This window comes from Aedes albopictus, chromosome 2, assembly GCF_035046485.1.
Source record: "Aedes albopictus strain Foshan chromosome 2, AalbF5, whole genome shotgun sequence".
Taxonomy (NCBI): Eukaryota; Metazoa; Arthropoda; class Insecta; order Diptera; family Culicidae; genus Aedes; species Aedes albopictus.
The window spans coordinates 98063226-98075371 of record NC_085137.1 but is presented as its reverse complement, the minus strand read 5'-3'; the positions used below and the strand labels follow the sequence as shown (position 1 = coordinate 98075371).

The 12146-nt window shown below is 37.0% G+C and overlaps 1 protein-coding gene across 4 annotated transcripts in view; it reads left to right on the top strand.

Annotated features, from left to right (window-relative positions):
• LOC115255007 (uncharacterized) overlaps nucleotides 1-12146 on the top strand; it is a 717425-nt gene that overhangs the window by 146626 nt on the left and 558653 nt on the right. Inside the window, exon 1 of one of the 4 annotated variants that reach the window (XM_062850107.1) lies at nucleotides 2955-3076. The exons of the other annotated variants lie outside the window; for them this stretch is intronic. The gene's annotated coding sequence lies outside the window, so the exon portion shown is untranslated. Of the gene's footprint in view, nucleotides 1-2954; nucleotides 3077-12146 lie in introns of those variants that run through there. 4 annotated transcript variants of the gene reach the window in all.

The window sequence follows — 12146 nt, the reverse complement described above, 5'->3', positions numbered from 1 at the left end:
GACCATATTGTCACGCTCCGAATCATTCTGGAGCAAATAAATGAATTGCAAGAGTCTTTCTACCTGGTGTTCATTGATTACGAAAAAGCTTTCGACCGTCTCAATCACGAAAACATGTTGGAAGCCCTCAGGTGCAAGGGTGTCCCTGAGAAAATCATCGGCCTCATTGAAGCACAGTACAGGACATTTTCGAGTAAAGTACTGTAAATCGATGTCTTGTCCGATCCCATTCAAGTCGTTGTTGGAGTGAGGCAGGGATGTATCCTATCACCGCTATAGTTCCTCATCGTAGTCTACGAAATCCTGCTAGGTGCGATTGATCATGAATCAAATCGTGGGTTGCCGTTGCAGCCCATAAGCATGGAGCACCTACATGACTTCGAATTGATGACGTTGCTCTCCTAGATCAACGGTGCTCTGATATGCAGAGCAAGCTCGATGATCTTGCCGATCGCTCCTCAGCGGCAGGTCTTACCTAATGACATTGATGACGTTAATACGTCAACAAGATCAAATCGTTGGATGTAAACATGGTCAACCCTTCCAGCTTTACGGTAGCTGAGCAGTGGAGAATGTTGAAAGCTTACAATATCTTGGTAGCCAAGTGGCGGCCGATGGCGGCATCAAGATCGACATAGGTGCACGGTTCAAGAAGGCGAGAGCTGTTTTTGCGAGTCTAAGAAATATAAAACAACCAGATTAGTCGTCGTACCAAAATCTAAATGTTCTACTCGAACGTGAAATCGGTGCTGCTATACGCCAGTGAAACCTGGTGTGTATTGCTGGAGAACACTCAACGGCTGCAGGTGTTCATCAATAGATGCCACCGTGGGTGCCCAGGACTGAACATTTTTAATACCATATTTTAGAATAGGGTCTGGGACCATTTGGGCAGGATCACCTATTTTGGGCACTTGCTGTTATAACTCAGGCATTTCCAACCAATTGATATGATTTTTTTTACATAGCTAAGTATTAACTGTGTGTATCTTACCGTATTCCAAAAATCAAGTAAATTGGCTGAAAGCTGACTGAGCTACATCAGCAAGTGCCCAAAATACTTGCTCCTGCCCAAATGGTCTTAGACCCTATCGTCATTTTTCATGCCAGTTTTCGATTTTTCCAGCATTTCCAGTTTATTATGTCCATAACACACGGTCTGGATATAAATTTCTGCGTATCCAAAAAATGCTTAAAAATTAGGATCGTTTCGGTTAAAGCACCTCGTCACGTGATAGCCATTTTCCATCGGGCTTTAATGGAATGCGCACATGGCAAATCAAATTCCACTCAGTGTATCATCCAATCCGGCAATAAATACACAAAACGTTCGCATCACATTTCTCACTGTATCCTTCTGGCTCGGGCTTCCGCTTGTCCCGGGTCAAACCAATTGATTACCCATTACTCATAATTTTACCGCCTCGTTTGGCTGGTTCCTCAGCCCAGTCCAGCACATACCTACCTACCTACATAACAAACTGCCGCAGCGATAAAATCATCGCAGTTGTGTAGCCTATTCCCTGCCTAGCCCCCAACAACGATTCGTCCATTACCGTTGATGGACGACCTGGCGAACGCATCCGCTCTGGATGGATGGATGGCTGCTGCTACCTGCTTCATTGCCTCCATCCACGTTCCCCCAAAAGAAGGATGGTGAGAAATTACCCTGAATGGTGTGCCCTATTGTACCTTCTGCCGGCACTCGCTCTTGTACAGAACACATCTGGCCAAGGCGGGTGGCATCACCTAAGACAGGTGATTTCAGTAGCATAAGCAGCGGGTTCGCCGTATATGTTCATGTTACCGACTGACTCGACTGGTGCCAGAAATAAAAGGATAGGGCTCGCAAAGGGGCAACCGACTGTGCACGATTCATAAATATAGATGATATCCCATTTGCTGTGTATTTACAGACCCGTGCGGAAGGCGAAACGGTTCGCACGTCGATTTGGGGAGAACATTTATGCAGGGTTACCAGGTTGAAGGTCTTTTTTTGTTCTAATTCTAATCTAATTATATTTTTGGTTCTGTTTCTGATTCTGTTTCTGATTCTGTTTCTGATTCTGTTTCTGATTCTATTTCTGATTCTGTTTCTGATTCTCATTCTGATTCTGATTCTGTTTCTGATTCTGTTTCTGATTCTGTTTCTGATTCTATTTCTGATTCTGTTTCTGATTCTGTTTCTGATTCTGTTTCTGATTCTGTTTCTGATTCTGTTTCTGATTCTGTTTCTGATTCTGTTTCTGATTCTGTTTCTGATTCTGTTTCTGATTCTGTTTCTGATTCTGTTTCTGATTCTGTTTCTGATTCTGTTTCTGATTCTGTTTCTGATTCTGTTTCTGATTCTGTTTCTGATTCTGTTTCTGATTCTGTTTCTGATTCTGTTTCTGATTCTGTTTCTGATTCTGTTTCTGATTCTGTTTCTGATTCTGTTTCTGATTCTGTTTCTGATTCTGTTTCTGATTCTGTTTCTGATTCTGTTTCTGATTCTGTTTCTGATTCTGTTTCTGATTCTGTTTCTGATTCTGTTTCTGATTCTGTTTCTGATTCTGTTTCTGATTCTGTTTCTGATTCTGTTTCTGATTCTGTTTCTGATTCTGTTTCTGATTCTGTTTCTGATTCTGTTTCTGATTCTGTTTCTGATTCTGTTTCTGATTCTGTTTCTGATTCTGTTTCTGATTCTGTTTCTGATTCTGTTTCTGATTCTGTTTCTGATTCTGTTTCTGATTCTGTTTCTGATTCTGTTTCTGATTCTGTTTCTGATTCTGTTTCTGATTCTGTTTCTGATTCTGTTCCTGATTCTATATTTTTTGTCGCAAGCTACTAGGGAACCCTAAATCACACCACAGCCCCCTCCCAAAGATCCCGATAGAAAACACATTCATCTCATCGTGCCGTATAGCATGTCGTAACTTATTTTTTTCCTCTCATTTCGTTCTCTATTCCAGTGTGGACCCCACGGGCCTTCGAACGAGACGTGCACGATCCCCATCTGGTGCTGCCGTCGGTGGAGCTGCCAAGTTCCGTTACTGTTGCTTTAACACCGCCTAAGACCTCCTCGGACATGGACTTGGTGAGATCTAGAAGAAGAAGGAAAAAAAACAGAAGAAACACGTGATGGTTCTAGCACCAACTCTACCACGCTCTTCAAACAGTCAGCCCGTGCCGTGTGCCTGAAGAGAGATAGAACCTTCAACGGAGGGCATTCCTCAGGGACGAGAAAAAATAACCCGGTTTGTGCTAGTGCTAGAGGAACAAAAAAGTATTCCTCCAGCAGTAGGCAGGCAGGCAGACGGCAAAAGAGCTTCAAAGTTAAATGTTGAACGCCGAGGGCAGCAGTCGTCGAGCCGCCTAAAGCAACACCATCGAGCGAGAGAAGGACTTGCGCCCCCAAGATGACGAAGATGACGATGGGTGGGGATTGACAGAAGGTTTTTGGGATGGTGAAAAAGTTTGAATGCATTTTCAAGTGAATTCCTTCTGTCGCTTTAGGAATTCCATCGGTAAATCCTATGGAACGTTCTGCAGTAATAAATTAATTGGAAATCTCTTTGGAAATTTCTTTTGCAATCATTTCTTGAATTCCATCGATAATTATTTCAACAATTTATTTTGTTTTGGAAATAACTTTGAAAGTTCCGCCCGTTTGTTTCGGAACTTACTTAACCAACTTCTTCGGCAAATCCTTACAGAACTGATTCATCAATCCTATTGAAAATTGCTTCCGATGTTTCCAAAGAAAAATTGCTCCTACAGTTTATTCAGAAATTCCTGTAGAAATTTATTCGGTGATTCCTTCGTAAATTCATTTGTAAATTCGTTAAGAACTACTTTGGAAATAAGGTTTACCTTTCAAAGAAACGAATAAGTGAACCAACATCAATAAGAAAGTGGCGTTTTCCAAAAATCCCATCAATACTTCCTCCGATAACTTATTCTGAAGTTCTTCCGACTATATCTTCAAGGGTTTTTCATGAAATGCTCGAGACGTTTCTCCAAAAAATGCATTGAACCCTTCTTACATTTCTCTGGGTATTTCTTCAAGAGCTCTATATAAATTTCTTCTACCTGAAATTATTGTAAGAGTACCTCTGAAAATTACTTAATTATTTCGTTTACAAATTCCTTAAAAAGTTTCTCCGGGAATGATTCCAGGAGTTTTTTTTTCGAAAAATTCTTCCAAAAATTGTCTTAGGAATTGCATCTAGAGTTTCATTATAAACTTTTCAAAAAAAAATCCGGGAGTTCGTCCGAAAATGCCTTCATTAGTGTCTCATGAAATTCCTTCGAGTATTGCTTCTTCAAGAGCTCTTCCAGTAGTTAATTTGAGAATTTCTTCGTGAACTCCAGCGTGAAATCTTTATGAAGGTCTTTGAGGAATTCCTATCCATTTCCTTTTAATCCGAAAGCTTTTCCGAAAGTCCTCAAGGATTTTCTATCGGGATTGCTTCCTATAATTTTTTTTTTCTTGAGCTTCGTCTAAAAAATTCTTAAAAGGGTTTTCCGAAAAGTCTTTCAGAAGTTTCTGCTTTAATTATTCATTCATTTCATTTATTTATTTATTTAAACATATTAACATATATTAGACTGAGTTACAAACAATACAAAGACACACAATGGATGTGGCGCAAACATATCAGTTCACTGCTGCTTCCTTCCAACTTCGCAAACGTCCTTTATTCATGAAATCACTATTGACCTTGTCAGCCCGCTTTCTCCGAGGAAATGACTTGAATATTTCGATAATATTGAATTATTCCGAGAAAACCCCTCAATGAATTGTTTTTGCATTAAGCTTTTCTGAAATTCTAGCGGGCATTTTAACTAGATTTTTTATGAGTCCAGCAAGAATTCTTCCTATTCCTCCGACATTTATTTAAGAATGTTTTTCTTTCCTTCCTTTTCTTTTCTCTCCTTCTCTTTTTTTATAACTTTTATTTTTTTTCAGGGATTCTTTAAGATACTATCAAAGTTTCTCCTGAATTTTCAAAAAAATATGATTTTTATCGCAGGATTTTTTAGAATGATTTCAGTAGTAATTCCTCAAAACATTTCTCTGGGTATGCCTTCAAATGCATTCATACACATTAATTTATTTTTAATTTTTTTCCAGAGATTCCTCTAAATATTCTTTTAGGAATTTTCCTTGGGTTTTCTTCAGAATTTTTTGACAAATTTTTCAAAAGATTGATCTTGAAACTAGTGCACAGGTTCCTCCTGAAATTCATTTTAAAGTTCCTCCTGAGCTGCCTTCAGCGATATTTTTGTAAAAAAAATAAAAGATTTATTATAGAATTGTATACTCTTCCATGTGTTTCTTCCAATATTTTTGAAAGAATTCTTCCATGACTCAGGATCAGAATTTCTTTCATGAGATTTTATCATTTTTTATGAATACTTCTAGAAATTTCTCAAGATTTTCTTTCTCCAGAGCATTCTCGAGGGGTTTCCTCGAAAATTTCTTCAAAAAATGTAGTTCGAGGAAAAAAATCCAGAGAGATTCTAAGATTCTTTTGGAGTTTTTTTTTTTTGAAATTCCATCAGATATTCAGATTTTTTTCTCTGCACAAGCTCTCCAAAGGTTCTCTTAGCAACTGCATCAGAATCTATTCCTTGCCATTTTTCAATATTTTTTAAAAGAAATTCTTCTATGAATACCCGAAGAGGGTCAATTAATTCTTCAAAAAATAATTGTATTCAGAAATTTATTCTCTGAAAAATTCCTCCGTGTTTCAATATCCTGCAGGAAATTTGTGCACTGTTTTAAAACATTGTATCAGTAATTCCTTTAAGTATTCCTTCAGAGGTATGTTCAGAAGATCTTCAAAACATTTCTTCAGCAAGTCCTCTTGGAATCCGCCAGAAAGTTATCAGGCAAGAATTCCACTAGTATCTTTTTCTGCAGTTTCTGTCTCTTATGGATTTTTCCAGAAATCACTCCAAAAACTTCTCAATCAAATTTTTCTTAAAACTACTTTCAGAGCTCCTCCAAAAATTTCTCCCGTTTTTTTTTTTCAAGGAATTAAGAAGGTTTCAAGAAAGCTTCTTCAGATATTCTTCCAGGTATTTATCTAGGAGTTCCTCCAGAAATAACTTCAAAAATTGATTCGGGAGTTTTTGTCCAGGCTTTTTATCCATTTTTTTTCTTTAGGAAATCTCCAAAGATATCACTAGGAGTTAAGAGTTTCCAGTGATTTTTTTTTATAAATTCCTTGATGGATTCCTTCGGAAATTTTCCCATATTTTTATTCGTGCAGTTTCTGGAAGAACTAGCGTAAAATCTCTGAAGGAATATCTGTAACAAAACCTGCAGGAGTCTTTACAGGAATCTAAGGATATAATTCTGGCGGAACCCCAGAAGCAATTTCTAAAAAAAATCCTTGTAGAAATTTCTGCAGGAATCCCAAAAGGAACATCTCAGGGAAATCTTGGAAGAACCCTTGGATGAATTTCCAAAGAAATCGCTGTGAAATTGTGATATACATTTTTTTGGCGGAGATTATGTAAAACTTAATGAAGGAACTTGTGAAGAAATCTCTAAGTGAAATTCTTGAAGAAATCTCCGAAATTCTGAAGCAATCCCCATAGATATTTTCAGAGAAATCCGTTAGGTAATTTCAGAAGGAATACTAACAGTAATTACTCAAAAAAGATTTTTTTACAGAAATCTCCACAAAAATCTCGTAAAAATCTCAGAAAGAATTTATGATGGCAGATTATATAATGTCGAAAAGAACGTCTGATGAATTCCTGAAGAACTTCCCCGGGAATAAAAAACTTTCTGTAAATTTTTCTGGAGAGATCTGTGGACGTATTTCTGAAGGAATTTCTGTTGGAACACCTGGGAAAACGCCTAAACAAATATCTTGTCTATGCATTTTAAAGGCAAATTCCTTGGAAACCTTTCTGAATAAATTCTTCAAGAATAAATCCAGAATAAATTTCTAGGCATTCCAGGCATCTTTGGAATAAAAGCCTCAGAAATTTCTAGGAAATTGAGGGTCTTCCTGAAGAAATCTCCATATAATATCTTGCAGGAATCTATAGAAAAAATCCGCCTGTATAACTGAAAGTAATAATTCACGAATGTCTGGAGAAACTCCTGCAAGATTTTCTGGATGGTTTCAACAAAATATTCCTGGACACATTCCTGCGGAAAGTTTTAATGGAATGCCCAAAACAATTACTTCAAAATATATCTGGTAGATGAAATATCTGTTTCTAAAGTTAACCCTGGTGAAGTTTCAGAAGGAATTCATGAAAACCTACCAGCAATAGTTCTAATAGAAATTTCTGGAGCGATTCTTGAGGGTCTGAACGAAATCCCAAAGAATTCTCTTGAACACCCCCTTAAAAAATCTGAAGAAACGGCTGGAAGAGAAACATACCTTGAAAAATTGAAAAGAAAAAATGACTAAAATATTAACGCGCACTGAAACGACAAAAACTAGCAATGGGCAATATCTTACAAAAATATTGATGAAAACTATCTAAGTCTTTTATAATAGAGAGATGTTCCTTCTTTTTATCATCTGCACGAAAAACTATTGAAAAATCTCCATAGAATTTCGAGTATTTCAATAAAAACCTGAATTTTTATTGCTTCGTCCATACAAAGTGTTAGGCGAATTTGATCAAGTTTATTGCTAATTTCTAATTTTTAATTGTGCGATAATATAGCTGCCAGAAAAATAGATTTGCTGAAGTAATTTTTGAAGGAATTCATGGGAGGAATCCATTAAGGATTTGTTCTAGGGATGCTGGGACATATTTATGGCGAAATCCCATAAACAATTTCTGCTGGAATCTCTACTCAAATTAATAGAATGTTTGAAGGAGTCTAATGAATTTTTCTTGGAAAAAATATTCGAAGTAACTGCAAGTCCTGCAGGAAATAACTTTCGGGGTTCAAAACTTCCCCTAGTTTCCGGAATTTTCTCGACGAAAAAAATGACCTAATGGCGAAGAAAACTAAACTGCCAAAAATACCCAAAATTGGAACCCCTTCAAGAAATTATGAACAATTTTCTTGGGAATTCCTGTTTTTTTTTTCTATCAGTTACATTTATTTTTATCAAGGATTACTAAAAGCAACCATCGACAAGTCTTCACAAAGAAGTTTTTCAAGAATTTTCCCAGAATTTTTTTCAAAGTGTTTATGAACTCTAGCTGAAAATCTTCAAAACGCTCTGAAGAAATTGTGTACATTTTTTAAATACTGTTATCGGTTTTCTTTTGATACTTCTAATATGTTTTAAAAAACTCTTCAGACATTTTCATTTGGATTTATTTTTCTTAAAAAGTTACTTCAGATAATTCTTCAAAATTTTTCACTTCCATTTTTTAATTGTTCGTCGTTTTTTACGAGATTTTTTTTGCTTTTCGCTGATTCTTGCACAACATCCATGAGTTTATCCCGTTTGTTAAGGAAGATTGATTTTCCAAAAGATCTTTGTAAAGAATTGATCTTGAGAATTAAAAAAATGTCCCAATTGAGAAACTTCAGCAGGAATGTTTAGACCAATGTTTCCCAAACTTTTAGGAGGTATCGCCCCCTTAGAGCTTCAAAAAAATATTTTCGCCCCCCTAGGTGAGATTTGATTTTTTCTATAGTAGAAGGGTGAAACTGTGCTTAGCTAATGCCTTTAAAAGCGCTACTGTGGCAAATCTAGCAGTGCCTTTCAGTGTATCTAAATCTGTGTCGCTCTCATTTTCAAAAAATAGTTTTGTAAATGCGTTTATTTTCCGCATTTGAAAAAAGAAAATATGGTGAATTTAAATCGTACTTACAAAAACATTGAAATCGTGTTTATGCCTACTTCTCAAACCGTTATTAATTGAACATTTATTAATCGAAACAGAACGAACTGTGAATACATATGAACACTCGACATTAGCAGCCAGATGTTTTATCATTGTTCTTAAAAGGATTTTTTGAATAACTGAGAGTCAATGTTTGATCACAAGTAGTCAGACTGGTGGAGAATTTGAAAACAATTTCAAACATACGTTATGTGAAAAAGTGCAATTCAGAAAAATATCGGTTTGTTGCCGAGGGCTGAAAATCTCGATAATAAGGAAAAATAATAATAATAATATTTATTGGAGTATTTTTAAATAAAGTTACGTTTTTCCAAATCCACATCCAGATCCAAATCAACGAGCTTCGTATAAATTTGAATGCTTCCTGTGTTTTAAATTAATTATCAAATAAGTAAATATGCAGCATTCATGACTAGATTTAAATGGCATATTTAAATGGAATTTTACGCAGAATTTTTGGAATGATTTTAAATTGACTTCAATAAAGTTTGGAATTCCTCCGAGAAGCTTCTCTGGAATACTTTCAAACACAGTTGTTTGTAAACACTGTGAAACGAATTTCATCAGAAAAATGATCTGAAATTCGACTGATAGGTATTCATATTATTGCTTGGAAATTCCATGAATAAGTCCGCCTACGAATTAAAACGCAATTTTACTCAATTCGCGAAAAAAAACTATGTTCTTTTCATAATTTTGACAAAACTAATCATGATTCATGAATATTCATTATAGGAGTTTCCAAATATATTTTTATTTAGATTTCCAGAATCACACAAACCCTTCAGAAATACGTCTAGCAATTTTGCCAAAGAGTCCACATAAATACCAATAATTCTGTAGAATTAAGTCGATGCTTATGTTTAATAGTCACAGCATTTTTTATTATCTTAGACAAAACTTGAACTGTCAGCTTGTTTTTATCAGGGAGTTTTTATGATTCAGTTCACATTCTTGACTTGTAATTCAATACTTTTGATATTTTTCAATCATTGAAAAAATCGCCCCCCTTTTTAGTATTTTCGCCCCCCAATTTTGATTTCTCAAATTTTCGCCCCCTTGGGCCTGATTTTCGCCCCCAAGGGGGCGATTTCGCCCACTTTGGGAATCACTGGTTTAGACGATCTCCTAGAAAAATCCCAGCAACAGTTTTATAAGAAGATCCTGAAGGATTTCCAATTTGAACTGCTGCAAGAATCAAGGTAGGATTCTCTTGAGTTCACGCAAGAATTATCAGAATAATTATGAGAGGAACCTCTGAAAGAATTATCCCAACAAATGTTCCGGGATAAACAACTGCAGCAACTTTTGAAAATATTGTTGAATGCCAACAACCAGAAGGATGTTGTGAAAGAGTTTCCGAAGAAAGAATAATCAGAAAATTCCCTGGTCAACATCCAGAAGAATTCCTAAAAATATATTTTTTAAGAATTCTAGGAAGTTATTTGGAAAGAATTTCGAAAGGGACTTTTGAAAATTTCCTAGATGAACTGAACTGCAGGTCTGAAGGTACTTCCGCAGAAGTCATGTGATGAATTTTTAAGAGAATTCCCAGATAATCTCCCTTTAGAACTTCCAGAGAAAGTATGGGAAGATTTGCCTGAGAAACCTTAAAAATAATTCGCGAAGGAACCTCTGGTACTCCTGGAAGACTTCTGCGGAATTTATGAAAGTATTCTTGAAAGAACTTTTGGAAAAGTCCAGGAGCCACTCCTGTAAAATCATCTCAGAAAAACCGTCAGAATTTCTGGAGTAACTTTCGAACAAATTGTTGTGGTTCTTGTAGAAGAATTTAATTAAGATTCCTCAGAAAAACTTCCAAAGGGACTTCCGAAGGCGTTTCTGAAAAAGATTACAAAGGAACTTATACAAAAGTTGCTGATGGAACTTTTAGGAGAATCCACGGAGGAATAACCTTCGAAAGAATTTCTGGTAGCATTTCTTGACCCTGGTGAAACTTCTAGATGAATAACCGGAGGAACTTCTTTAGAAAATTCTGTTAAAATTCATGGAGAAAGTCTCAATGGAACTCTTTGACAAATTCTCAGAAGAACTTTGAAAAGAATTCTTAGTGAAACTAACGGAGGAATCATTATGAAGAATTCTCGGCGGAATTTCTGAAAGATTTAACATTTTCTAATGGAATTTTTATTTTAGAAGCCAATTCTTTCACTTTCATAAAATGGTTGAATATCGCGTATATTCGAAATTAAGAATTTCAAACAAACACACTTTTCGTTCCAGTTTTCGGACCCCTTTGTAATGAGCTCATAAAACAGGCTGCCTCACCAGAAAAAAGCGACCTCCTGTTACAAAAAAAGCAGAAAAATATACGGTACGATGCGTCGAGGGTCGCGTCGTCGTCGTCGCCGCCGCCGCCGCCGACCGACGTCGTTCGGAATGAGACAGTGAATAAAACATAAAATTAAAATAATCCACAAGGAGCGGCACGAGGCAATAAATTTATTTGTGCTCCTCATCGTTGTTGTTGGGTTTCCTTTTGCTCCGGCTTCTGCCAGCATCACTCCCAACCCCGGAAAAAGTGGCGCGGGTGCGTTCTTTGTTTTCATCGTTGAGAAAGCTTTTTCCGACGTCCGCTGCCACCTCCACCGACATTCTCCACAATGAACGGAGGGGGAGACGGTTAGCTCTGACGCTGCTCTTTTGAAATGGGGACCGGCCTGGGTTTTTCCTCGCACACACAAGCACACAACGCCGCCGACGACTGCGACGTCTGACTGTGTGGTGGAAGACAATGTTCGAGTTATACCGACACAATGGGCCTCTGCTGCTGAATCGTTCGTTCTGAGGCGACGCGACGATGGATGGCGCTGGCGCGTGAGGAGACTTTTTCGGTTTTTATTGAGATAATTGTGTTTACAATCGGCAAATGGGGTCATTTTAAAGAATGGCTTGATCAGCGGGGGAGAATGTTCTGAAGCTGGGCTGTTTTTTGCCGCAAGTGAAATTTAAAGTGATTACAGTTGGACAACGGCGGGAAAAACTTTATCGTGAAATGTTACGCTTCTTCAATTTGTAAAATTTAATCAGCGTTTACTTGGAATCTCCACGCAATTTTGCGCACCCATCCGTGGATTTTTTGGTCTCGTGATCTTCATGGAAACACTTTTAAAGCCGTCTTGCGGCTGCGAGATATAATGTCCCAATTCCCAATTTAAACCATAGATTTCCCCAAATATTTAAATACTATATAGAGGTATTTGTTTTGTACAATACTTCAAATAACTTACCTTACCTTATCGGTCAGAAGACCTGAGTGTGCTCTGCTGTACGTAGGAGGCGTCTCCATTTTACTCGGT